We start from the raw sequence: 26,248 nt of genomic DNA, 5'->3' as shown, positions 1-26,248 counted from the left end.
GCTCGTTTGGAAGCTCTTGACATCCCCCATCCACTCATCCCACTACCACCACCATTAGCCCCCATCCAAAAAATCATCACAAAAACACCCACCTTCCACATTTCACCGATTTTGTGTTGCCATTTCCATTTCCTAAGATGTTTCGGCTACTTAGGATCGTGTGACATCGTCATCACCATCATCGACTCAGAGCCATCTTCACCGCTAACCGTGAGAAAGGACGGTAACCTTGACGACACTAAATTCTTACCTTGCTTTTTGCATTGATAGCCCGATCCACTTTGTGTTGCTTTCCCAATGAGACTAGCAAGTTGAGAATTGCCGGGCCACGCTATTGTGCACCGTAGTGATCGTGTTATCATCCTTGTGACATAAGTCTCTCCCATGCATATCATATATACTTGTCTCATATCATACTCGGCTCGAGCATCAAGCATAGAGAAAAAAAGAGAGAAGAAAAGTTTTTAAGCAAAAGTGGAGCAACAAAGAGCTTGTAAGCAATAGAGTAGAGCGATTTGCATAGTTATATCATCTTGGTTATCGCATATTTAGCATAGTTGGGATTGAAGACGGCACGGTTCTCTCATAGGTAGGTGCACAAGCGTATCTTGCCCATTTGAGCAATCGAGCTAGTGTCTCTCGAGCATTCGCACAAGAAGAGCATTTTCCGTGGTTGCACATTTTGAACTCACTCCTTGGTTGTGCGGATCCCATCTATCTTTCGTGCGTGTGTACCTAGTGATACCTTTGGGCTTGATCTATTTGCTTTACTTGCATTTTATGAACCTTCTCAACCTAATCGATATCTTGCCTAACATTTGCTTGAAATTTTGCCACCATCCTAACTGAGCTACTCCATAAGCCTCTTATTTCTAGGTGTGAGAAACAAACCCCAGTTCCAATTGTCCTATTGTGGCATTACATTGAGTGACACTTGTTACATCCTCAATCCTCGGAGAAGGTAACTTTGGTATTGTTCTCTCATTTTCCTACTCACCCCACTTGGTTATGATGGATAGGCCAAACTCGTCGTCGAACACACTTTTTGAGGAGCAAGGTGATGATTCCGGTTTCATCTCCAAGAACCACTTCTTTATCGCGCAACGAGTGCTTCATCAAGAAAATGTAGCGTTGGGTGAACGCTTGGAGCAACTTGCCTCCGACCTTCGTCAAAACATCGATGACAACACACAAATGGAAGAGCTCCGCGACATGATCGTGTGACGCCCGTCTTCCTCATCCGCTTCTTCAAGACGACGCCACTCAAGTCACCGTACAAGTCGGCAATCTTCGGACTACTCCTCTTATGATGCAAGTCCGCCACGAGCTCGCCTTCCTCGATGTGATCAGCCTCAAGATCACCAAGCTCAAGAAAATCCATTCTATGGCAATGGATTACAAGACCCAGTTCGACCACGTGAACGGATGCGACACCAAGTCCGTCAAGGAGCAATGGAGCAAGAGAAAATACCTCCACAAGTACCACATCAAGTCCCTCAAGACGGTGATACAATTCGACAAGCACAAGAGCGTCGTGAAGCACAAGCACTCGAAGCACAACGCACACTCGACGAGGCCACTAGAGCCATCGAAGACCGCAACCGCCAAGTGCGAGAACAAGAGGAAGCTTTTCATCGCGAGATACAAGAAGAAGACGCACGATACGAAGAGCAACAAGAAAGGCGCAACCAAGCGCACATTCCTCGCCCTCCTCCAAGACAAGAGAGACACCAAGTGGAACAAGTGCTTCAAGACCCTCCTCCACGCCAAGAGCGACATCACGAGGAACGAGAATTTGAGGACTTTCCAAGGCAAGAGCGATATCAGAATTGCTATCAAGATGAAGAACTCTGCTACGGCAAGCTCAAGTTCACCATGCCAAAGTTCTACCGAAGCAATGATCCCGAAGAATATCTCTCTTGGGCATTGAAGGTGGACAAGATTTTCGCCTCCACAACTACGATGAAGAAAAGAAGATCGCCATGGCCTCCCTCGAGTTCCAAGACTACATCCTCATTTGGTGGGAACAAGTGATCGAGCAACGACATACAAGAGGCGAACCACCAATCACAACTTGGGAAGCAATGAAGGAAGTCATGAGAGGCTGCTTTGTGCCTACTCACTACACTCAAGATCTTTTCAAGAAGTTGCAACTCCTCGAGCAAGGCACAAAGATGGTGGAAGACTACTACCAAGAAATGGAGATTGCCATGATACGAGCCAATGTCAAGGAAGATGACGAGAAAACAATGGCACACTTCTTGAACGGCCTCAATCACCCAATCAAGAGGATCGCCGACTTCTAACCATACTCCAACCTTCTTGAGCTAGTTCATCAAGCGACCAAGGCCGAGCGACAAGTGCAAGATGACTTCAAATACGCCAAGTACTCGTCCAAGACCTACGGCTCCTACTCTCAAGCTCCCGCGACTTTGGCACCTCCTACATCAACTCGACCATCACCAAGTACCGGCGACAAGTCAAGTTCCAAGAAAGGGCACCTTCCTCGACTCGTCCTCTGGCAAGCACCTACAAATCCAAGACTCCTTCATCTTTGGCGCCTCCCGATGATCCCGTCAAGACAAGTTCATTCAAGTGCTTCACATGTGGCGGCCGAGGACACAAGTCCTTCCAATGCAACAACAAGAGAACAATGATCTTCAACGATGACGGCACATACGACTCGATGAGTGAAGAAGAAATGGAAGCCATTGAGCACGTGGCCATGCACCGGCGCATGAACAAAGATGAAGATGATCAAGTCTTTTGTGACAACGATTCAAGTCCCTCTCTCGTGGTCTCCAAGGTCTTGGCGCTCCAACACCACCAAGACGAAGACCAACGGTGCCATATCTTCCACACCAAGGCCGGCATCAATGGGCGCTCCGTCAAAGTCATCATCGACGGAGGTAGTTGTCACAACTTGGCAGGTGAAGAGCTATGTTCCAAGCTGCAATTGGTCAAGAAGAAGCACCCCCCGTCCCTACAAGGTGCAATGGCTAAGCGACTCTGGAACTATTCAACTGGAGCACATGGTGCAAGTGTCTTTCAAGATCGGCGCATACAAGGACACCCTAGAGTGTGATTTGGTCTCTATGTCCGTGTGCCACCTTCTTTTGGGAAGACCTTGGCAATTCGACCGTGGTGTCATCCACAACGGACGAACCAACCACTATAGCTTCAAGATGAAAGGCAAGGAGTATGTGCTTCGACCAATGTCACCAAGCCAAGTGATCGCCGACAAGAAAGCTTCCACCCATCGTGGAGAAACTAGTGAGAGAGTGCACCACCAAAAATAAAGTGAGAGCCACAAGCAAAAATTGAGTGCCTCTTCGCCAAGAGAGAAAAACTTAGTCCTCCTAGCCACAAATAGAGAGATGAGAGAAGTTTGTGAGAACCCATCGAGTGTCGTCCACTTTGTCCTCCTATGCAAAGATGAGGTTACCAAAACTAACAATCCTAATCCTCTTCCTCCAGTCTTTTCCAACTTGTTGCAGGAATTCGAGGATGTGTTTCCCGATGAGCTACCTCCCGGACTCCCTCCTCTACGTGGCATTGAACATCGACTCGAACTCATCCCCGGCGCACCTCTTCCAAACAAGGCTCCCTACCGTGTCAACCCCGAAGAAACTAAGGAGATCCAATGGCAAGTACAACAACTAATCGACAATGGTCATGTACGTGAAAGCTTAAGCCCTTGTATCATTCCTGTTATACTTGTACCCAAGCAAGACGGTAGTTTTCGCATGTGCTCGGATTGTAGACCTATAAATGCAATTACCGTATGGTATAGGCATCCCATTCCTTGCTTAGATGATATGCTTGATGAACTTAGCGGTGCCACCATTTTCTCAAAAATTTATCTTAAAAGTGGTTATTATCAAATCCGCATACAAGAAGGTGATGAATGGAAAACCGCTTTCAAAACTAAATTTGGCTTGTACGAGTGGTTGGTTATGCCTATGGGTTTATCGGAAGCTCCCAGTACTTTCATGTGTCTTATGCATTTTGTGCTTCGACCTTATATTGGAGTTTTCTTTGTGGTTTACTTTGATGATATTCTTGTGTTTAGCAAATCCATGAAAGAGCATCTAAGTCATGTTAGGGCTGTTTTACAAACTCTTCGCAAGCAACGTCTTCATGCCAACATGAAAAAGTGCATGTTTGGTGTTGACAAGCTTGTTTTCTTGGGATTCGTTGTTTCTTCCAAGGGTGTACATGTTGATGAATCTAAAATTGAAGCAATTAAAACTTGGCCCCAACCCACAAATTTGTAACAAGTGTGTAGCTTTCTTGGCCTTACGGGTTTTAATCGTCGCTTTGTGAAAGATTTTAGCACTATTGCCGCTCCTTTGCTTGCCTTGAGTAAGAAGAATTCTCCTTTTGTTTGCGGACCTTTGCAATCAACCGCTTTTGATGAGCCCAAATCTTTGCTTACACATGCTCCGATTCTTGCTTTACCCAACTTTGACAAAACTTTTGAGGTTCATTGCGATGCAAGTGGTACCGGAATTGGTGGAGTTTTGATGCAAGAAAAATGAGCTATTGCATATTTTAGTGAAAAACTTTCCGGTGCTCAACTTAACTATTCCATCTATGACAAAGAATTGTTTGCCTTAGTGCGTGTGTTACATGTGTGGGAGAATTACCTTAGACCGCATGAGTTTGTCATACATACTGATCATGAAACACTTAAATACCTTAAAGGTCAAACCAAGTTGAATAAATGGCATGCTAAATGGAGTGAATTCATTGAATCTTTTCCCTATGTGATAAAGTATATTAAGGGCAAAGAAAACGTGGTGGCGGATGCCCTTTCCCGCAAATGCATGTTACTTACTCAACTTGAATTGAATGTACTTGGATTTGATCATATCAAAGATTTGTATGAGGGTGATGTGACTTTTGCTACTCCTTATGCTAAGTGTGTGACGCATACTTCTTGGGAAAGATATTATATCAAAGATGGTTATCTTATGAGAGCTAACAAACTATGCATTCCCAAGTCTTCTCTTCGTTAGCTCCTTTTGCAAGAGGCTCATGGAGGCAAACTCATGGGACACTTTGGATGCGACAAGACTTTCGCCACGCTCTCCAAGAACTATTATTGGCCCAAGATGTTTCGCTATGTCGCCCGCTTCACCAACCGGTGCTCTACATGTTGCAAAGCTAAGTCACACTCTCAATCCCATGGTTTACATATGCCTTTACCTATTCCACATCAACCTTGGGAAGACATTAGCATGGATTTTGTGCTTGGATTACCTAGGACTCAAAATGGCAAGGACTCCGTTTTTGTTGTTGTGGACCGATTCTCTAAAATGGCTCATTTTATCCCATGCAGTAAGATAGACGACGCTTCACATGTTGCAAATCTCTTTTGTAGGGAAATCTTGCGGTTGCATGGTGTACCAAAGACAATTGTGTCGGATCGAGACATCAAGTTCTTAAGCTACTTTTGGAAGACGCTATGCGCCAAGCTAGGGATTAAGGTGATATTCTCCCGGGCGTATCACCCTCAAACCGACGGCCAAACGGAAGTCACCAACCGGACGCTTGCAACTCTCCTACGTGTGTTGATCAAGAAGGACATCAAGGAGTGGGAGGAGTGCCTACCCATTGCCGAGTATGCCTACAACCGCGCAATACACTCTACCACCAGCACCCCTTCGAGGTCGTCTACGGTTTAAACCCTTTGTCGTCGTTGGACATCCTTCCTCTACCGCTTCAAGAAGGAGCAAACATGGACACAAGTGCAAGAGACGCCTACCTCAAGAAGATGCATGAAGAAACACGTTCTACGATCAAGCGCCAAGTACAACGCCTCACCGCCAAGCTCAACATCAACAAGTCTCCGATGGTGTTCCAACCGGGTGATCAAGTATGGATACATCTTCACAAAGACCGTTTCCCCAAGGAACACAAGTCCAAGCTACTCCCAAGAACCGACGGACCATTCAAGGTGCTTGCACGCTACAACGACAATGCCTACAAGGTCGACATCCCACGCAACAACTACAATGTTAGCGACATCTTCAACTTCAAAGACTTGGCCAAGTACCATGGTGATGAAGAGCACGATCCATGGACGGATCTCTCCCAAGGGGGGAGATGATGTGGAGCATCCCGCGTCTACCCGCACCAACACTCCCTCACCACCGCAAGCACCAAGGGGACCAATGACGAGAGCACGTGTACGTGCCATCAAGAACGTGGTTGACTCTCTCCTCTTCGAGTTTCGTTCGAATTCACATGAGAATTGGGTTCTACCTCACAAAGACATGTTATGCATTCTAGGATACAAAGGAGATGATCGTGAGAAGGAGAAGACGGAGTCTCGAGCACCCATGGAGCAAGGGAGAGGAGAGAAGATCAAGGAGAGGAAGGGTCGCAACCCCTGGACACCCCGGGTGCCCGGCCACAGACTGGGCAGTGCCCCAGCCGGCCCCGGGTGCCCGGTCTGCCACCTAGGCATCGCCAGCCCGCCCCGGGTGCCCGGCCTGCCCCTGGGCCACGCCCAGCCCAACCCCCGGTGTCCGGGCCATCAACCCCGGGTGCCCGGCCGGCCCCACCCAGCCACCTGCCACCGCCCTGGGTGCCCGGGCCTTGCACCCCGGGTGCCCGGCCTGCCACCAGCCGGCGCCCTTGACCGGCGGGTGCCCGGCCGGTTTGACCCCAGGTGCCCGGACCCTTCCTCCGTGGCTACATTTTTGGGGACTTTTTGGTCCTTTGTATCCCTTTTCCCCAATGTTTCGTCCCTAGGCTTTATATATCCATCCCCTATCTCATTTGGAGGGATATCAAAGATTTTAGAACACAAAAGAGGGCTTTGCTCATCTTCCTCCTTTAGGAGATCTAGACCTCCACTTGAAGAATCTCCTCCTGGAGATCAAGCCCTCCTCTTGGAGAAGATCCTCTTTGTATGCAAGACCTCACCTAGTGAGAAGAACCTTACCCTAGTGCTATTATCCTTGGATTAATCTTGTAATCTTGTGGATCTCATGTATGCTACTCTAGTGGATGTGATATTTGGGTTTGTTTGAGAGTTTTGTTCCTTGTGTTCTTGAGTGTTGTTCCTCCTTTTCCGCCCTCCATGTGTGAAAAGATCCCCTCTAGGGTTTGACCCTACAACATCTTGGTATCATGAGCAAGGTTTATTCACATCTCGGAGTCCCATCCCCCCATTTGCTAGCTTCATTTTCTTGTTTTTCGTCCAAATTCGAAAATCCCCACAAAAATAGCACCAAAAATTTTTCTTGCAATTTGTTGGATCTTGTGAGATTTGGTTGTTTTGGTCCATGGATTTGATGTTTAGCAAGTGGATCTAGCCCTTCCCCAACAATCCCCACCCTTCCCACCGTGAAATCCACGGAATTTTGCTTTTCCCCCAAAATTTCCGCCCATCTCGAGCATTCGCACAAGAAGAGCATTTTCCGTGGTTGCACATTTTGAGCTCACTCCTTGGTTGTGCGGATCCCATCTATCTTTCGTGCGTGTGTACCTAGTGATACCTTTGGGCTTGATCTATTTGCTTTACTTGCATTTTGTGAACCTTCTCAACCTGATCGATATCTTGACTAACATTTGCTTGAAATTTTGCCACCATCCTAACCGAGCTACTCCATAATCCTCTTATTTCTAGGTGTGAGAAACAAACCCGGTTCCAATTGTCCTATTGTGTCATTACATTGAGTGACACTTGTTACATCCTCAATCCTCGGAGAAGGTAACTTTGGTATTGTTCTCTCATTTTCCTACTCACCCCACTTGGTTATGATGGATAGGCCAAACTGGTCGTCGAACACACTTTTTGAGGAGCAAGGTGATGATTCCGGTTTCATCTCCAAGAACCACTTCTTTATCGCGCAACGAGTGCTTCATCAAGAAAACATAGCATTGGGTGAACGCTTGGAGCAACTCGCCTCCGACCTTCGTCAAAACATCGACGACAACACACAAATGGAAGAGCTCCGCGACATGATCGTGTGACGCCCGTCTTCCTCATCCGCTTCTTCAAGACGACGCCACTCAAGTCACCGTACAAGTCGGCAATCTTCGGACTACTCCTCTTATGATGCAAGTCCGCCACGAGCTCGCCTTCCTCGACGTGATCAGCCTCAAGATCACCAAGCTCAAGAAAATCCATTCCATGGCAATGGCTTACAAGACCGAGTTTGAGCACGTGAACGGATGCGACACCAAGTCCGTCAAGGAGCAATGGAGCAAGAGCAAATACCTCCACAAGTACCACGTCAAGTCCCTCAAGACGGTGATGCAATTCGACAAGCACAAGAGCGCCGTGAAGCACAAGCACTCGAAGCACAACGCACACTCGACGAGGCCACTAGAGTCATCGAAGAACGCAATCGCCAAGTGCGAGAACAAGAGGAAGCTTTTCATCGTGGGATACAAGAAGAAGATGCACGATACGAAGAGCAACAAGAAAGGCACAACCAAGCGCACATTCCTCGCCCTCCTCCAAGACAAGAGAGACACCAAGTGGAACAAGTGCTTCAAGACCATCCTCCACGCCAAGAGCGACATCACTAGGAACGAGCATTTGAGGACTTTCCAAGGCAAGAGCGATATCAAAATTGCTATCAAGATGAAGAACTCTGCTACGGCAAGCTCAAGTTCACCATGCCAAAGTTCTAAGGAAGCAATGATCCCGAAGAATATCTCTCCTGGGCATTGAAGGTGGACAATATTTTCGCCTCCACAACTACGATGAAGAAAGAAGATCGCCATGGCCTCCCTCGAGTTCCAAGACTACGTCCTCATTTGGTGGGAACAAGTGATCGAGCAACGACATACAAGAGGCGAACCACCAATCACAACTTGGGAAGCAATGAAGGAAGTCACGAGAGGCCGCTTTGTGCCTACTCACTACACTCGCGATCTTTTCAAGAAGTTGCAACTCCTCAAGCAAGGCACAAAGATGGTGGAAGACTACTACCAAGAAATGGAGATTGCCATGATACGAGCCAATGTCAAGGAAGATGACGAGCAAACAATGGCACGCTTCTTGAACGGCCTCAATCACCCAATCAAGAGGATCGCCGACTTCTAACCATACTCCAACCTTCTTGTGCTAGTTCATCAAGAGACCAAGGCCGAGCGACAAGTGCAAGATGACTTCAAATACGCCAAGTACTCGTCCAAGACCTACGACTCATACTCTCAAGCTCCCGTGACTTCGGCACCTCCTACATCAACTCGACCATCACCAAGTACCGGCGACAAGTCAAGTTCCAAGCAAGGGAACCTTCCTCGACTCGTCCTCCGGCAAGCACCTACAAATCCAAGACTCCTTCATCTTTGGCGCCTCCCGATGATCCCGTCAAGACAAGTTCATTCAAGTGCTTCACATGTGGCGGCCGAGGACACAAGTCCTTCCAATGCAACAACAAGAGAACAATGATCTTCAATGATGATGGCACATACGACTCGATGAGTGAAGAAGAAATGGAAGCCATTGAGCACGTGGCCATGCACCGGCGCATGAACGAAGATGAAGATGATCAAGTCTTTTGTGACAACGATTCAAGTCCCTCTCTCGTGGTCTCCAAGGTCTTGGCGCTCCAACACCACCAAGACGAAGACCAACGGTGCCACATCTTCCACACCAAGGCCGGCATCAATGGGCGCTCCATCAAAGACATCATCGACGGAGGTAGTTGTCACAACTTGGCAGGTGAAGAGCTGTGTTCCAAGCTGCAATGGCTAAGAGACTCCAACTGGAGCACATGGTGCAAGTGTCTTTCAAGATCGGCGCATACGAGGACACCCTAGAGTGTGATGTGGTTCCCATGTCCGTGTGCCACCTTCTTTTGGGAATACCTTGGCATTTCGACCATGGTGTCATCCACAACGGACGAACCAACCACTATAGCTTCAAGATGAAAGGCAAGGAGTATGTGCTTCGACCAATGTCACCAAGCCAAGTGATGTACCAAAAACAGAAAGGCATGTCATATTCAAAGGTATAATGTGTAAGCTAAGCAGATGTAATTCAACCAAATTGGAAGCAATACAAGCTAGACATCCGGCTGGAGTGGTGAGCATGATCATCTAGGACCTGAGAGCCTGGTGGGAGGCGGGCTGCTTCGCCACCATCGCAACTTTTCAGTTGGCTTCCAGGTGATGCCTATCTTTGCTGGGCTTGTCACTTGCTCAGCCAGTGCCCTGAGTTGCTGTTTGTCTTCTGGTGCTCACGGGATGGTGGTTCATGTAAAAAAATATCTTTCCTTTCAAATACAAGCTAGACACCATATGGAACATGCAACCACATATGACACTGTGAAGTTAAAGCAAGCACCTGGGATGGTGGTTCATTGTGAGCAAGGTCATCAACTCCAGAGCTACGTTTACCATCTGCATCTGCTGACACTGCACCCTTTATAGCATTGTAACGTGTCGTGCCTACCCGCGAAGAAAGATGGTTCAACTTATCTCTTTTATTTTTTGCTTCTCTTTCGGCAGACTCTGAAATACCCTTGCATAAAAACACAATAGTGAGAGTATGTGTGAAGTGCGTGCAGAAGTAGTGCACTGTAAAAGTAGCAGATAGCAGGTGGCTGAAAAATAAATGACAGGAGACATTTGATAGCTCTACAACATTGCATGACAAACACAATTAGATTCTACTCCGTATGATTTTGTAATTTTGTAATATATGAGCACAGGAAATGCAGGTACTCCTCTAGCACACCGCCACATGTGGTCATATCTAAGATAACAGTCGACTGAAAATAAATATGTCAGTCGATTTTTGTAATGAACCGTCCGATCTATAAGGAACGGGCAGATGGCCTTCGTCTACCTCCCGCTAGTCACTATTGACGATATTTCTCGAACCGCCAGCGACCACCGGCCCAGACCCCTACCTCCATCGCCCAACCCTCCCCTCGACCTCACACCACCGCCGTGTTGGGCAGCGCCCCCAGGCCATCCCTTTAATCCCGACCGACCTCCAGATCAGGCGCCAGTAGCTCTAGGCCACACACGCCCCTAAGATAAACACCAAGCCGCTGCTTCCCCGGTGTAATAGGCGTACTAGCGCCTGTTATGCTGGGGAATGCTTTCGTTAATTGGGAATCAACTGGCCAGAAATTGAAATTCAGGGGGGCGACGGACCTCTAGCTAAGGTGAAATAGTATATGAGGAGAAACCTTGTGCATCGCGAGTTACTAGGAACATCTAGTATCAAGAAGAAGCGGTCAACTAGTGCCTTCTGTGAAATGAATACCGTGCAAGCAGAGACGTAAGATTTGCACGAATAAGGGAAGAGGAGTACCATTTTCGGTTGCCGGTGTGGTCACCTCCATATGTCGCGCCGATCTTGTTCTTTTTACGGGGGAAACCGATGTTCTGGAGGGTGCAGGCTTGGACGAACCCGTGGCCAAATTGTTGACTGTGTTGCCGTGGCCGTATGTCGGCGGAGGGGAAGCAGATCCGAGGCTCCGGTGCGGTGGAGGGTGGAGAAGTTGGAGCGGCAGCGGTGAGGCACAGGACGGCGTGGTTGAACTGGCTCGGGTACGGATGGCTTGGCCTCAGCTTCAACTACTAGTCGTGGAGGGCGTTGCGGTTGAGGTTGCGGTGGACGACGATGTCGGGGTATCAGCTCCAGCATGATGGAGGAGGGCAGCGGTTGATGGGTGGGATGGGGTGGCGGATGGAGGACTCCGGGTTTCGCGGCTGGTGGAGAGGTAGTTTTGGCGCCCATGGAGTACGAATGGGGAATCGGACGGGTGGGGGGGAACCATGTTTCGGTCTGGGACGTGCTTGTTTTTGGCTTTTTTGAACAGAAGATGGGACGCGCTTGTTTGAAATTTGGGGAAACTACAAACTTTGCCCCCCCCTCTTAAATTTCGGACCTACTGCAGGTCAGGGGTAGGATGGTAATCCCAGGTCTCCCAAATAGTGGGCGGGAGCGATTTCGGCCACACGCATGTGTGCTTAGGCGGCCATTGTGTATGAATGTTTTTCGGAGGCAGTTGCGTGGCGTCTAGATGAAGCTACAAACCTACGCCGGTTTAGACCTTTGGACGTCGGGTCGGTAGGTTTCACGGGTCGGAGTTATTAGAAAAGTAATTTCCTTGTACTACCAAACATTTGTCTCACGCGGTTTCGGGCGAGTAGAGGCTCTTTTGGCGCTTTGTTCGAAATTTTGAAACACAAGCATTCACGTTTAGAGTACTCTTGAACTATGAGGATTGACCTAAATAGACAACGTTATATTTGACATTGTATGTTTGAAAACCTCATTAAATTATCCGCTTCTTTTTGAAATTTTGACACTTGAAAATCCTATAACTACGATTATTTTGGAATGGAGGAGCTAAATTTGAATCTATTTTGTACACGACTACATATGCTATTATGTACAAAATCAGAGCAAAGATTGGTGCCCCCATAATTTAGGTATGGTTTACAAATGCCATGATATCAAATTCAAATGATTGAATTGACTTCATGTTGAATTCGATTTTTTTAAACCACCTTAAGTTGAATTCAAATGTATGCTAGTTCATAGGTAGCTATTTATAATGTTCATTGTGTAACTTCCGTATGTATAATGTGCTTTACACACACAACATGAACTATACTCACGTTTATATTCGATTGCTAAAGCAATGCATTGTCTGGAGTTCAAAATACTAACTATGTGGATCAATTGTGTCGAATAATAACATAGACATGCTCAAATTCGATAGAATCTAGATGTCTGATGGATCAATGACCGCTCCTTACGCGAATTGCAAATATCATGATCCCATCCTAATATTTGGATACAATCTATATCTTTAATCAATGTGTATAGCAGTCTTTTACGTGTGGTTTCACTCTCCATCGGTGGTCTCTCACACATGCTCACACACTCTCTCCCGAGGTGTCTTTCTCGCACACATGCTCTAGATATAACCCTCCCTCCCTCTCGTAAGCATTTAAAACTTTTTTCACTAACCTTTATCACAAGCACTCTTCCTCTCACAAACATACACACGCACAATCTCCATCGACCCTTTTTATATACATGGACCTGCCTACGTGTCTCATGTACGCACATTATCTTTAGGCCTGTCTCTCACGCATTGTCTCACACCTCTCTTCCTAATCGACGGGTATGATTCTAGCAGAGCATTCTGTAGGATGCCCCTTAAAGTTAGGTTGGATGAATAGTAATATCAGAGATAAAGGGGTTACCTTAGTCCGAGAACCCAGGGTTACAAATCCTAGCCAGCTTTGTCAGTGGACAAAGAGTCCTTCACAGTTCTGCTATCTTTGTCTTATACGACTAGTCATCCATGGGTCTTCCTAAATGTGTCACGGGCCGACCAAGTGGCGCAGGATGGAACCGAACGAAGGGCCTCACCTCGACCCACCGGACCTCATGCGGCGACACACCCTCTACCCCCACGTCTCATTATCTTCTCACACCCACACATACCAACACAAACACCACACACACACAAAATTTCTCATGGTGCCTCTATTCCCTCCACCCTTGCATATACACACTCAACGGAATGGAATCTCTCGTTGTGATGTCATATTCGTCTCTCTCTCTCTCTAGACCACTCTCATTTCTCATGCTATCTCTCCCACGCCCCCCCCCCCGTCGGCCCCTCTATCCATGCCTCTCTCGAATAGGTAATACACACACATACCTCTCTAGGCCCCGCCAAATGCATCAACTACACATTCACACATGTTACATCACATACCCCATTGATCTAAAAAGCCCTCTCTTCACATTTATTTCGCATACAACATTCCTTTTGAATAAAGTGTGGCCAAAAAATTATTTTAGAGTTTCTACATATATAAAACATTACAAAGTTATATGGAGGAGTACGAATGCTAATTTGCATTGCATGGTGCCCACAATGATATTTATTCCGCACTGTGAATTTGTATATTTTTATACTATATACAAAGTTAGTCATAATAAAGAGAAACGAAGAGCATCTCTCTCTCCATCGCATACCCCCCTGTACACCCCTTTCACGTATGCACACAAAACTATCTCCAGGTCCTCTAAAAGTAAGCCCCCAGAAAATTCACGCATGTTTCATCTTTCTCTCGCGATATATGTAATTGCAATCATTGTATTTGAAGCGAAAGCACGATACATACATTGGACTTTAGAATCCACTCATTACGGTCACCATTTACATTTAGTGGTTATTATACAGTCACGGGCTCACCGTACAACTCTGTATTTGCTCATGACATGACTAGTTGACCAGTTAAACGCTCCACGTGGCACCTCTAATGTTGCATCACATTATCTCACTACCATCGTGCCCACCTGTCGACTTGTATCTACTCTACATCTACACTCTTATAAAATACGTAAAATACACTCTTATAAAAACAGAGTTGGTGATGATGGTGTGCCTGCCATCTGGCAATATAGGCCGTCCAATTTATATCTTACGGATAGGAAAGAAACTATGGAAATTTTGCAAAAAGGTACCCACACACCTCTCCACATTTGCAAATAAGGCCTTCCCTCATTCATCCTTTTCTCTCACAAGATAAACTAGTCATACAAATGCATCTTGATGTTACGTGCAACGCATGGGCATCTTGCTAGTAAGAATGAAAACAAACGACAAAAAAATATTTGGACGGTGGTTCGAAGTCATGACCGCGGGCACAGCGGACAAGGTGGCCTTGTATTGGTATGCTGAGCCGTCTATTTTAACACACAGGAGCTGGTGTGGTGATTATACACACACACACACGCATGCACATGAATTGCATCCACGCAACACCCACACAAACACATGCACCCACGCACGCACACAACACTCACACGTACACACGCAGCCGCCCGTGCACACAACACTCACACACACGCATGCATGCATACACTAGTACACCACACGACCAACACACACTCTCACGCTCAAGTGCTCAACCTACACGTGCATGCGCACACTTCAGGCCCTGACAGACACATACACAACAAGGTGATTCGCGCGCACGGGTTGGAGTCTTGTCACGCCTGCGTAAATTTGTGTTTATCAGACCTTTTCCCTATGCAAAATGATAGGTGGGACCCACAAGGAACATGGTCAATTTAACTAGTCAACATGGCGCCACGCAGACTATTTGGCCGGTCAACAGAGTGCAATCCGATGCTGAACCATGAGCAAGTGACCGTATAATCACCGCAAAATGTATATGGTGATCGTAATCAGCTTATTCTGATGTTCGGTGACCGTATTACGCTTTTCTCTCTGTAGGCCCTCCAAAACTACATCTCTACACGTTCTCGCATGTTACATCTAACAACTATGCAATACAACACTACTACTACACTCTAACACAATAAATCATATGTGTTTTTAGTTTTACTAGACATCATATTGTTACTTATAATTATTCAGTTTGCATACATTAAAATTGCCTTTGAAATGTATGGCCAGTATCATCTACCGTGCGGGAAAAATCCCGCCCTTTCCTGTTTAATCGGGTTTGTATCGATGGGTCGTGTGAAACAGAAAAACTATAGTACTATAGAGTACAAGGGACAATTCACTGGGCCATTGTGTCATGTACTCCTCCGTCGTAAGAGTGGAGCGCTCACTTTCATAAATCTTCTAGTCCTTTCGCCGACATGTGGGACATCAAGCTACCGGGTCCATGTTCCATACCGGAATACAGTGCAGAGCAGCCGGGCTGAAGCACCCCAGTCATGGCGCCGGCGTACTAATGAGCAATGAGGCGTCAAATCACAAAGCTGCACCTTTCCCGTAGTTAAGTTGGAGGGACGAAGTAATAATGCTAAAAAAGAAGTTTGAGGGACGAAGCAACCATCATTTCACTCGTTGCTGAATCCGCTTCTCCCTCATCTTCTTCAACTTAACCGCGTGTTGCTTCTGTCGTTGTTCTGCCTCATGTGGGACGCGGATCGGCTAGGTAAAGCACTGACACGTGGGACTGCATGTTAGCAAACCGTTAGGACAACATCCTCTGAAAATAAGAAACCTCCCCCGCCATCCGCGCGGCAAAATCACCTTCTTTTTACTAATCTTGATTCTATAACTTTTTAGATCAATATAATTGAGATTTGTATAGATAGCACACAGGAGCAAAACCAAGTGGTACGGTTAAGGGCATCCACAATGTGTAGCCAAATGTGAAAATAGCTTTTGGCATCATGGGAACCATTGTGGACGGTGTTGCCAAAGCCAAGAAGATGGAACCGAAGCTCCCTGATTGATTGATTGAAGGAATAGAAAAATGCAACGTCTCTCCTCTTTCTCCCATGCTTGGATGCATGTAGTACAGTATAGAGCACATAGTCTACTCCCCTGTCCCTTCTATCACAAATCACAAGGCAGTGAGGCATCAAATTACAAAAGCACGGACGAAGCAACCATCATTTCACTCTTCTGACTCTGCTTCTCCATCGTCTTCTTCGAGAAACCATCTAACTGCACTATGCTGGACGGACGAAGCTATTGTGTACTCCTAGTAGTACTAGTCCTTTGGTTCAATGGACTTCCTGGATGCAAATAAGGCGGTTGTCTCGGCTTGCACGCGGCACTTGTGAACGACTTACCGTGGTCTCCCTCAATGGTGTTCTCCGTCGTACGCACTTCGCCAAACCACAAAAAAAGATATCGTCGACGTCACCGCAATGGGAAGGAAGTCAAATATAGTTACTACCTCCATTTTTTGTACACAAGGCCAGTATATCAAAATTACAATTTTCAAATGGCCACTAACACTAATCGAGGCAAAATTGATGGGGTTTGCCTCATAATAGCAACCAAGGACATTAATATCCCCTGTATGCATGCGGAAGTGAGAAGGTTGGTTTGCATGGCGCTGCATTAATCAAGTGATGAGGAGTGAGATGGTTAGCTCTTTGGTCTTTGGAGAAAAAATACGCATTAATTGACACGTGAAATGAGGATTTGTATCGATTAAATCCCGCAAAGGAAAACCCCGCCATTCTTTTTTAACACTAGTACTCCTAGTACATACGTACTTATCCTGTTTGGGTCTAGGCCTTGCATTGCCAAACTTCGCCACACATTTTTGCCAAGATTGCCTAAAGTTTTCAAAATGAGAAGGAGGTACACTTGCGCACGGCTGTCGCAGTCGCACCGCAACCTCACACGGTCGCTCCTGCACACCGCGGTCGCACCGCACCCTCACACAGTCGCTCCTGCACGCCGCAAACCCAACCAAGGGAATGCACCCTCACTGACACGTGTTGTCGCATGTGAACAAACCAAACTCAGCCAACCTATCACTGATACATAATTTTCGTTCATAGAGTATGTTTATCCAACCGCATGTTGGGGAGTATCCGTACGGCCCGTGCGGTGGTCTGTTGGGGAAGAAGAAGAGGTGAGGAAGAAGGAAAGAAGGGTTAGGAGATGTACGTTATTCATCCAACCGCCTGAAATGGTAGACTGACCCAAGTCAGGCGACTTGCATAACAAATATATGTTTTTACACAGCAAAAGATCCATTAAAACAACAACATAAAGAAAAACTATCACTACTCGCGAAAAGAGACGGCCTCGTCATCTTTGGCTGCCGGCGCGAACCAGCTGTAGCTGCCGACGTGTGTCTCCACACCATGGTTGTCCTCGGCCTCCAGCTACTCGTTCAAGCGGAGTGTGCGGGTGCTCTGCACGGATGAGAGCATAGCCCGGTTCAAGTAGAGGACATCCGGTTCTGCCTGCAGGAGGGCCTCGATGGCAGCGGCATCCGCGCGCTCCGCGTCAAGTCGAGTCTCCGCCGCCCGGTTCAAGTCCAGGACGTCCGGTTCCGCCTGCAGGAGGGCATCAATGAGAGCGGCATCCGTGCGCTCTGCGTCGAGTCAAGCCTCTGCCGCCCAGTTCAAGTCCACGACGTCCGGTTCCGCCTGCAGGAGGGCCTCGATGGCATCGGCATCCTCATGCTCCGCCTCAAGTTGAGCCTCCGCCTCCTGATTCACATCCACAACATCCGGTTCCGCCTGCAGGAGAGCCTCGATGGCAGCGGCATGCGCGCGCTCCGCGTCGAGTTGAGCCTCTGCCTCCCAGTCCTCCTTTAGTATCGCCATCTTGAACCGCTGGTCCGCCTACACCATGGGGGACTCGGTCGCCGGCACGAAGTCGACGTCCATCGTCTCATACCCATCGGGGGCCTTCTGAGCCGTGACCTCCACCATGAACATTGCATCGGCTTCCTCCTCCTTGTAGCTTGGCTCCAGAGAACTCGGGGATTGGCCCTCCGCAAAGCGAGCTTGGGAACGGAGGTCTATGGCGCCGACCGCCGCCACGATTTCTGCGCGGCGCTCCGGCGTCAACATCTTGTAGTAAGTGATCTTGCGGCGCACCATGGCTTTCCGGCGAACTAGGGGACGGTTGATGCGGGCTAGGGGATGGAAAGGTGGGGGAATGGGCTGGAGATTAGGTGTGGTTTTAGGGCAGTGGCTAGCGTAGGCCGAGCAGCGAAGGTTCTGGTGTGAATAGTGGTTCCGGTGACGACCGGTCAATCGGTTTTGACTGTACATCGCTCTTGTCGCGTTCGCGTTGCAGCCCGGCACGCTGGACCCTCCACGTCACTCACCGAATGGAACGCGCTTCGTCTTGCGTTTTCGCTCACTTGTGGGACCACAGTTGGGAGCAAACTAATGTCCCTCCCCCTCCCCCGCCCGCGTCATTTATTATACTACCACTCCCTCTATTTTACGCGGAGTAAATAAAAACAGAGGGAGTATACTACGGATGAGGATCCCCTGACGTGGCTGAACCCATTTAGTAACTGACATGCGGGGCCTAGCAAGCATGGGGTCCTCCAGTAAGTGACCTAAAGGGAGGGTAAGGCAGGGATACCTACGTCAGAGGATCCACTTCCACTACTACTCCCTCCTTCGATTTACTATATAGGGCCTAATGCGTTTTTCGAGGCTAACTTTGACCAAATGTTAGAGTAATAATATATGACATGCAACTTACACAAAGCATATGGTCAAATTCGTGTGTGAAAGGAGTTTACAATGATATAATTTTCACATTATACATCTCATGTACTATTAATCTTGTCAATAGTCAAATGCGGTTTTAAAAACGCATTAGAGCATGGTTAATAATATAGCCAGTCGATGGCTATGAGGGACTGCCATGTCATCTATAGACATCATCTATTATATGCACTCATACGGTAGTGTGGGCTATAAGGTTGGCTATTTCCCGCAAAAGAATATATAAGGTTGGCTATTGTATTAGTACTTTTTTCCATCTCCTCTCTATCTCTTTCTTCATATTTATTGTACTAGTATTTAACTAGGAATGCGTATATAGCTAAGGCTCTTGCATGAGAGCTCACTCCCCTTACTTTTTCACATCTCTCTCCTCCACATAGGCCCTATATAAATGGAAGGAGGGAGTATATATGTTGTCAGTACTCCACGTGTACTATTGGATAGGGAGCTTAAAAAAGTTACTATTGGACTAGCTATACGTGGTGAAATCCTAGTAGGAAGAGCATGCGCGAGAACAAGCACATTCACATGGTTGAAAACAAATTGGAAACCATCTCGAGTACAAATCTACGAGTACGTACGAATCTAACAATATTGATTGGGCGTGTTGTTGAATGTTGATACCTTTTTGATCAAAGTAGAGATACTTATACTACACATAAAACTTATATGCAAACTAGAAAGGATAGGAGGGAGTATATTGTACGTTCAAAAACGAAACGAACATTGAATACCCTTTATATATGATTTGCGCATGCTATGATCACCGGTTCAAAATTTTGAATCCGCCTTAGGTATCATGTGCCCCCACTCGTTCTCTCTCGATTTCATCTCGGGGTCCGGAGATCAATTGAAAGAGGACTAGGGTGGGTACATGCAAATGATACTCGGTGGAATGTTCAAATGAGGCATGTAGGAGGATGGACTCGACTGGAGGGCGACATGATCGATGGAGAAGAGGGTTGGAGAGGAATGAGAAATAAGCAAACGCCACATGATTATACTTGAACGGCTCAAATAAACAATAAGTTGTCTCGCTTGGCCTACATAGTGAAAGGCTTAATGCGCAATGCGGAGCACTGACGCTTGAATATGGCCGGGAAACAGGGAAACCGACATGTGGGGCACACCCGTCGGGACGATGCAGCGCACACTATTCCAATGGAGGAGCTGACCCACGACCTCCTCGCCATCGACAACCGTTCATGTGGGTCGTTGGGGCCAACAACAGGGCGCAACTCCAGCACCACCTCTAGACACGGCGACCGCGGTGAGCGACACGCTCATATCGTCGCTAGACACGGTCGATTTCAGTGTGCCGAGGGTGGCGTTAGTGCTGTGGCACAAGCAACAATATGTTTGGTTTGTGCCCAAGGTTGCCCCATCAAAGCATTGGGTAGCCAAAATTTTGGTTGAGGTATTGGTTGCCCATGATTTGGCTGACATTGGCAAGAAAAATGAACTAGAGTTGGCTAGAGTTCATTGGCATGCCAAAAAAATGGCAACCATCCAAACAAAGACCAATCTTTGGGTCATGACCAAAATTTTGGTAAGGTGCACTTTGGCCACAATCCAAACACACCCCAACACTCGGCTCGTCGAGGATGCACGGGGCACCGCGACGCATCCGCGGAGTGGTGTAACGCGGCTAACTGCATCCTCAGGACCTAAGACCATGCCGGGTCGTCTTGCTTTTTCAATGACATGCGGGAATCGCATGTGAGCAAAGGGCATCTCCAACGTTTCCACGACCGCAGCTGACTACCCTGGCACACCAAAACCCTTGTCCCTCGCGCCATCGCGCGGTGTGTTCCTAGCCGGCGCCAGCTTCCCGCATTCATACCGTCCATTCGTATGTCGTCGTTAAGAGGCTCGGTGCTCGAGGAACCAACTCCGGTGACTTAATGACGCACCCGGACGCTTGGCCTCACCAGAATGCGCTACTTAAAGCGGCAACACCCAGCTAACCTCCACAACATAGCGCATCGTCCTCCTACCTGGCACCACATCCACCATGACCGCAAGTGGAACGCTCTGCGGGAGAGCTTGTCTTAGGGGATGAAGCTCGAGGTCGCTGCCCTCGCTCAAGTCGCCTCTCACGACCCAATAGCGGCGTAGCCGGACGCGGACGTGACCGCACAAGCGGTGGCCACGCTGGCAGCTGACGACGGGAGCACCGTCAGCCATGCGTCCTACTTGCCGCCGTCCAACGTCCGGCACCACCGAGTTCGGGGACTCCTCCGAGTATGAGTAGGGCATGGGAGGCGGCAGTGCATGGTGTGCCAACTGGCCGGTCCATATCCCGTGTCCTACCCTTCCTCGCCGGAGACCGCACCTTCACTTCACGGGTCTTGAACCCCGCCCCCGTACATAGAGATCGCAGATGGAGGATGTCGGTCGCCGTCGTAGAATAGGTTTAGGGTCAGGTTTCTTTTATTTTTCTGTCCTATAAAAGTTTGAAATGTAATGAAAATCTACCGTGTTTGCATTAATCTCGGCCGGTGTATATGAACTTTCACAATAATATACATATTGTAGGAGTACTAGCAAGATGCCCGTGTGTTGCACGGAAGATCAAGATCTTGTGGGAGAAAAGGATGAACGAGGGAAAGCCTTATCTGCAAATGTGGAGAGGAGTGCGGGTAAATTGTCATAGTTTCCTTCCTATCCGTTAGATATAGTTCGGACGGCCTATATTGCAGGATGACAGGCACACCATCATCACCAACTCTGCTTTTTATTGAACCGAGACAAATCTAACATGCAAAGTAAAATAAACACATAGGGTCTATACATACACAATTTATCTTAGGCACTCCAATAGTACGTCCACTACACATTCACGCATTTCACATCTTTCCACATCTACGGGAACCTACGAAAGGGTTAACGTAAATTACCTCTCTCTCTCCTCCCCTGATTTTCATGGTGGTGGGCCCCTCCCTCCCCCCAATCTACAATCAACAGCTCACACGTTTCACATTACATTAATTACGTAACTGGGATTACGTAAGTGTAGCATTACTCATCCTAAAAAACCCAACTAAGCCAACCTCCCAGCATATCGCGCGGGAAAAGACCCGGCCGCACCGTTTTAGTTGGGATTACCGGATTAATAGTAAGTAGTATCGATGGATCGCACGAGGCAACAGTTTTTTTGAGGGGGCGAAGCACCTAGTTTAAAAGGAAAAAAGGCGGTACACTCACAGCACTCCTATCGCGGTCGCATTGCACCCCACACACGTTCGGTCCTGCACACGGCTCACGCAAATGGAACGTGCTTCGGCTTGCCTCTTCACTAAAACGTGGGACTGCACTTGGAGAAACCGACCATGCGCCAAACTCCCCCCGCCCACCGCGCGAAAATCCTCCCCCCCCCACACACAAAAACTCCCCCCAAATCCGATTCAACCACCCTTCGGCCAACTAGCCAATAACATTCCCCAAACCCCCCTCCCCCCGTCCCCCTCCACTCCATTCGCTCTGCCTAAGACACCCTCCCCGCCGCACCGATATGTCGGCGCCGCAGTTCGTCGAGGGGACGCACAGCGATCCTCTCGCTCCCATAGTATGCTCTCGTAGACTGCCGTCCTCTAGCCGCGCCGCCACCTCTGGCTACGTTCTTGTGGAGGCGCACGACGGTCAGCACTGCCACTGCTGGCGATGTTCGTGTGGAGACGCACGGTGGTCAGCTTCTCCCACGGTACGCGCATTCTAGACTGAGGCCCCGTTCATGTCGGTGTAGCGCTGAATGTTAGCTGATAGACGCTGTTAATCTCACTGTTTGCCGAAGTAGTTTACTGTCAATATGCTCTGCTTAAGAAGCTTCCTTGCCCTGTTCTGCACTCAATCTGCTTAGCTGAGATGGCATGCCAAGGCCGATTAGTTGTTAAAATATCCTGCCATATATTTATTGTGACATAGATTGCCATGGTCTAGTAGCCAATCTGTTAGGTGAAATAGCTCTACACCGTTTTACACTCGATCTTTGTTGCTGCGATGGCCTTCGATAGTTCGATGGCTGTGTGCTCGGCCTCATTGACTGCTGAAACAACCTGCCATAATTTAGCACTCAAATCTGTTTGCTGAATTAGCTTTACATATATTTTGTTACTTAGATCTGCTCGCCCAAATATCTCGCCACAGCTTTAGACATCGACCTAGGTATATTTTCTGGACTTCATAAAAAAGCATATATGTTTTTCCTGTAATATCTAGTAGAAGAACTAATTTGTATGTTTAACAGATGGATAGGACTTGGATAACTTCTGCTTGAAGATTCTCCGCTGCATATGTCAAGGGGGTTGAAAACTTCATGAACTTTATCAAAGCTGAGTACGGTGGTCCGAAATCAGATGTGCTCTTCCCGTGTAGCAGTTGTATGAATTCAGTTACAAGACCCAGTCAACTTTGCAAAATCATCTACACTTGTATGGGATGTCAGTCACATATACTAGGTGGTTTCATCATGGTGAAACTGTCAACGTCAATGTTATTGACTACGTGCAAGCAGCAGATCACCATCTTGATCTGCCTGATGCTCAGGTGGAAGAGGAGGAGGAGGTAGTGGTGGCGGAGCCAGTGAGTTTGATCAACATTGAAACAATGCTACAAAATGCTCGTGCATTCCATGAACTTTCACCTGCAGAAGAAAAACGATGGGCCCGCATGTTGGAACAATGCAACGTGGCTGTCACCCCAAGAAATAAGCTGTCAGTATTCTTAGCTATGGTCACCTTTCTTCAGGTAAAGACATCTGAGCTGATGACCAACAAATCATTCGATGCGATGTTGGCTGCTTTCCGCAAATCTTTCGCAGATGCGTCTGAGCTGCCACACACCTACAGTAAATGAAGAATTTCCTTCGTGCAGTTGGAATTGGAGATGATATGATCCATGTTTGTAAGAATAATTGTGTTCTGTTCTGGAAGGATTATGCCAACTTAAGTGAATGCCCAAAATGCAAATCATCAAGATGGAAAGATGGCGATGCTGTGAAGAGGATTCCTCATAATGTTCTGAGACATTTTCCAATTACACCAAGATTGCAGAGGTTCTTTCATGATGCTGAAACAAGAGAGGATGTATTGTGGCATTCTAGGAACCAGGAGTATAGAGATCAGAATTTAATGAGCCATCCATATCATGGTAGTGAGTGGAAAATCATCAATGATAAAGGACAAAAAGTTTGCTCCTAACCCGAGAAACATTAGACTTGGCTTAGCTTCAGATGGATTTAACCCATTTGGCCACCAGAGCGCCACATATAGCATGTGGCCAGTGCTTGTTATCCCTTACAACATGCCTCCAAATGTCTGCACCAAAGAATCAAACTACATTATGGCCTTGCTCATCCTAGGTCCAAAAAGTCCTGGAAAGGATTTTGATTTGTTCATGGAGCCTCTTGTGGAGGAACTTCAACAGCTATGGAGGGGTGTTCTCACTCGAGACCTATATAGAAGCCCACCAGCTGATTTCTTTCTGCGTGCTATTATAATTTGGTGCATCCATGATTATCCGGCTTTGGGCATTATGTCAGGGCAAACAACACATGGTTACAATGCATGTGTTCGCTATGACAGGAATCCACTGTCATACGCAATACTTAGCAAGATCTGTTACATTGGACACCGCCGTTTCCTTGCCAAGCACAAGCCGCATCCTAGAAAATACCGAAGACATGTGTTCAATGCAAAGCATGAAAACTGTGATGCGCCAAAGAGGCTCACCGCCGATGAGTTGCAAGTGGAATTAGAGAAGGTCAGGCATATTACACCAGGAAACCATCCTGGTAATGGTAGCGGGAAAAGGAAGCGTGGTAGGGCAGAAGAGAGATTATTGTTTACCCACAGGTCCACTTTGTGGGACTTGGAGTATTGGAAAGATTTGGATCTGCGGCATAATCTTGATGTGATGCAAATCGAGAAAAATATATGTGACAGCATTATCGGCACACTTCTTAATATTGAAGGCAAGACGAAAGATACCTTAAAATCTAGGATTGATTTGACACACCTGGGTATCAGAAAGGATTTGCAGGTGCAAGATGAAGGTAAACCACGGGATATGGCACCAGCTGTGTACGTCTTGGACAAGGTAAAAAGAAAAGAATTCTGTGAGGTCCTGTCACGTGTGAGATTCCCACATGGATTTGCTTCCAACCCTGAAAGGAGAGTCAGTGCAGATGGAAACAAGGTACAAGGGTTGAAAACTCATGACTGTCGCGTCCTACTTCAAAGGGTTTTACCTATTATCCTTAGAGGATTGGGCCGCCCTGACTTATACAGAGTAGTTGCAGAGTTGGGACAATTCTTCAAGGAACTCTGCAGTAGAAATATCAGGATAGATGCTTTGGAGTGTCTTAGAGACAAGATACCAACTATCCTATGTGACCTTGAGAAGATATATTCTCCAGCCTTCTTTGATGTGATGGTGCATTTGGCTGTTCATCTACCTGATGAGGCACTACTTAGAGGTCCAGTACAGTATGGATGGATGTACCCTATTGAAAGGCGGCTAGGCACTTTCAAGGGCTATGTTAGGAACAGAACTAAACTCAAGGGTTCCATTGCAGAGGCCTACATTGCTACAGAAGCGTTGACATTCTGCTCAAAATACACTGAAATAGCTGATCAGGTTAGCAAAGAGGTGGGCGAATACAATCCCGGGCTCAATGTTTTTGATTATTATGTTCGAGTTACAGGGAAGAGTCGACAAGAGGACAAACCTAAAGATTTGGACAAAATGGTTTGGTATGTGTTGAATAACTGTCCTGAGGTACTACCTTATATCAAGTAAGTGCAGTACTGCAGCTTATACATCGTAATCTACTAAACTTGCAACACATTCTTATATATTTAGATGTTTGACGCGATCACTATGTTGTGTAGCATCTACAAAAAGGAGTTACTGCCGCAAAATCCAAGAAAATTTGACAAACTAGTTATGGAAGGATTTGTGAAATGGTTCAAGAACCATGTAAGCTTTTGAATTGCACTGTCAGTTTTTTTTTAATATATTGAGTACTTAAGATGATCAGTTTGTCTATTTTCTAACCATAGGTTAAGAAGATGCAGGAGGATGGACAGGCAGTTGATGATGCCCTTTACTCACTAGCAATGGGTCCTGATACTCGGGTAAGACATTATTAATCTTGCGTTGTTGGAGATGTGTGCTACAACACCCTTGCACGAGACGAAGGCAGGAAGACACAAAACAGTGCTATCATGAGCATGGATACGTATG

Source organism: Triticum dicoccoides, chromosome 6B (assembly GCF_002162155.2).
Source record: "Triticum dicoccoides isolate Atlit2015 ecotype Zavitan chromosome 6B, WEW_v2.0, whole genome shotgun sequence".
NCBI classification, from domain to species: domain Eukaryota; kingdom Viridiplantae; phylum Streptophyta; class Magnoliopsida; order Poales; family Poaceae; genus Triticum; species Triticum dicoccoides.
This window is presented reverse-complemented; position numbering follows the sequence as displayed.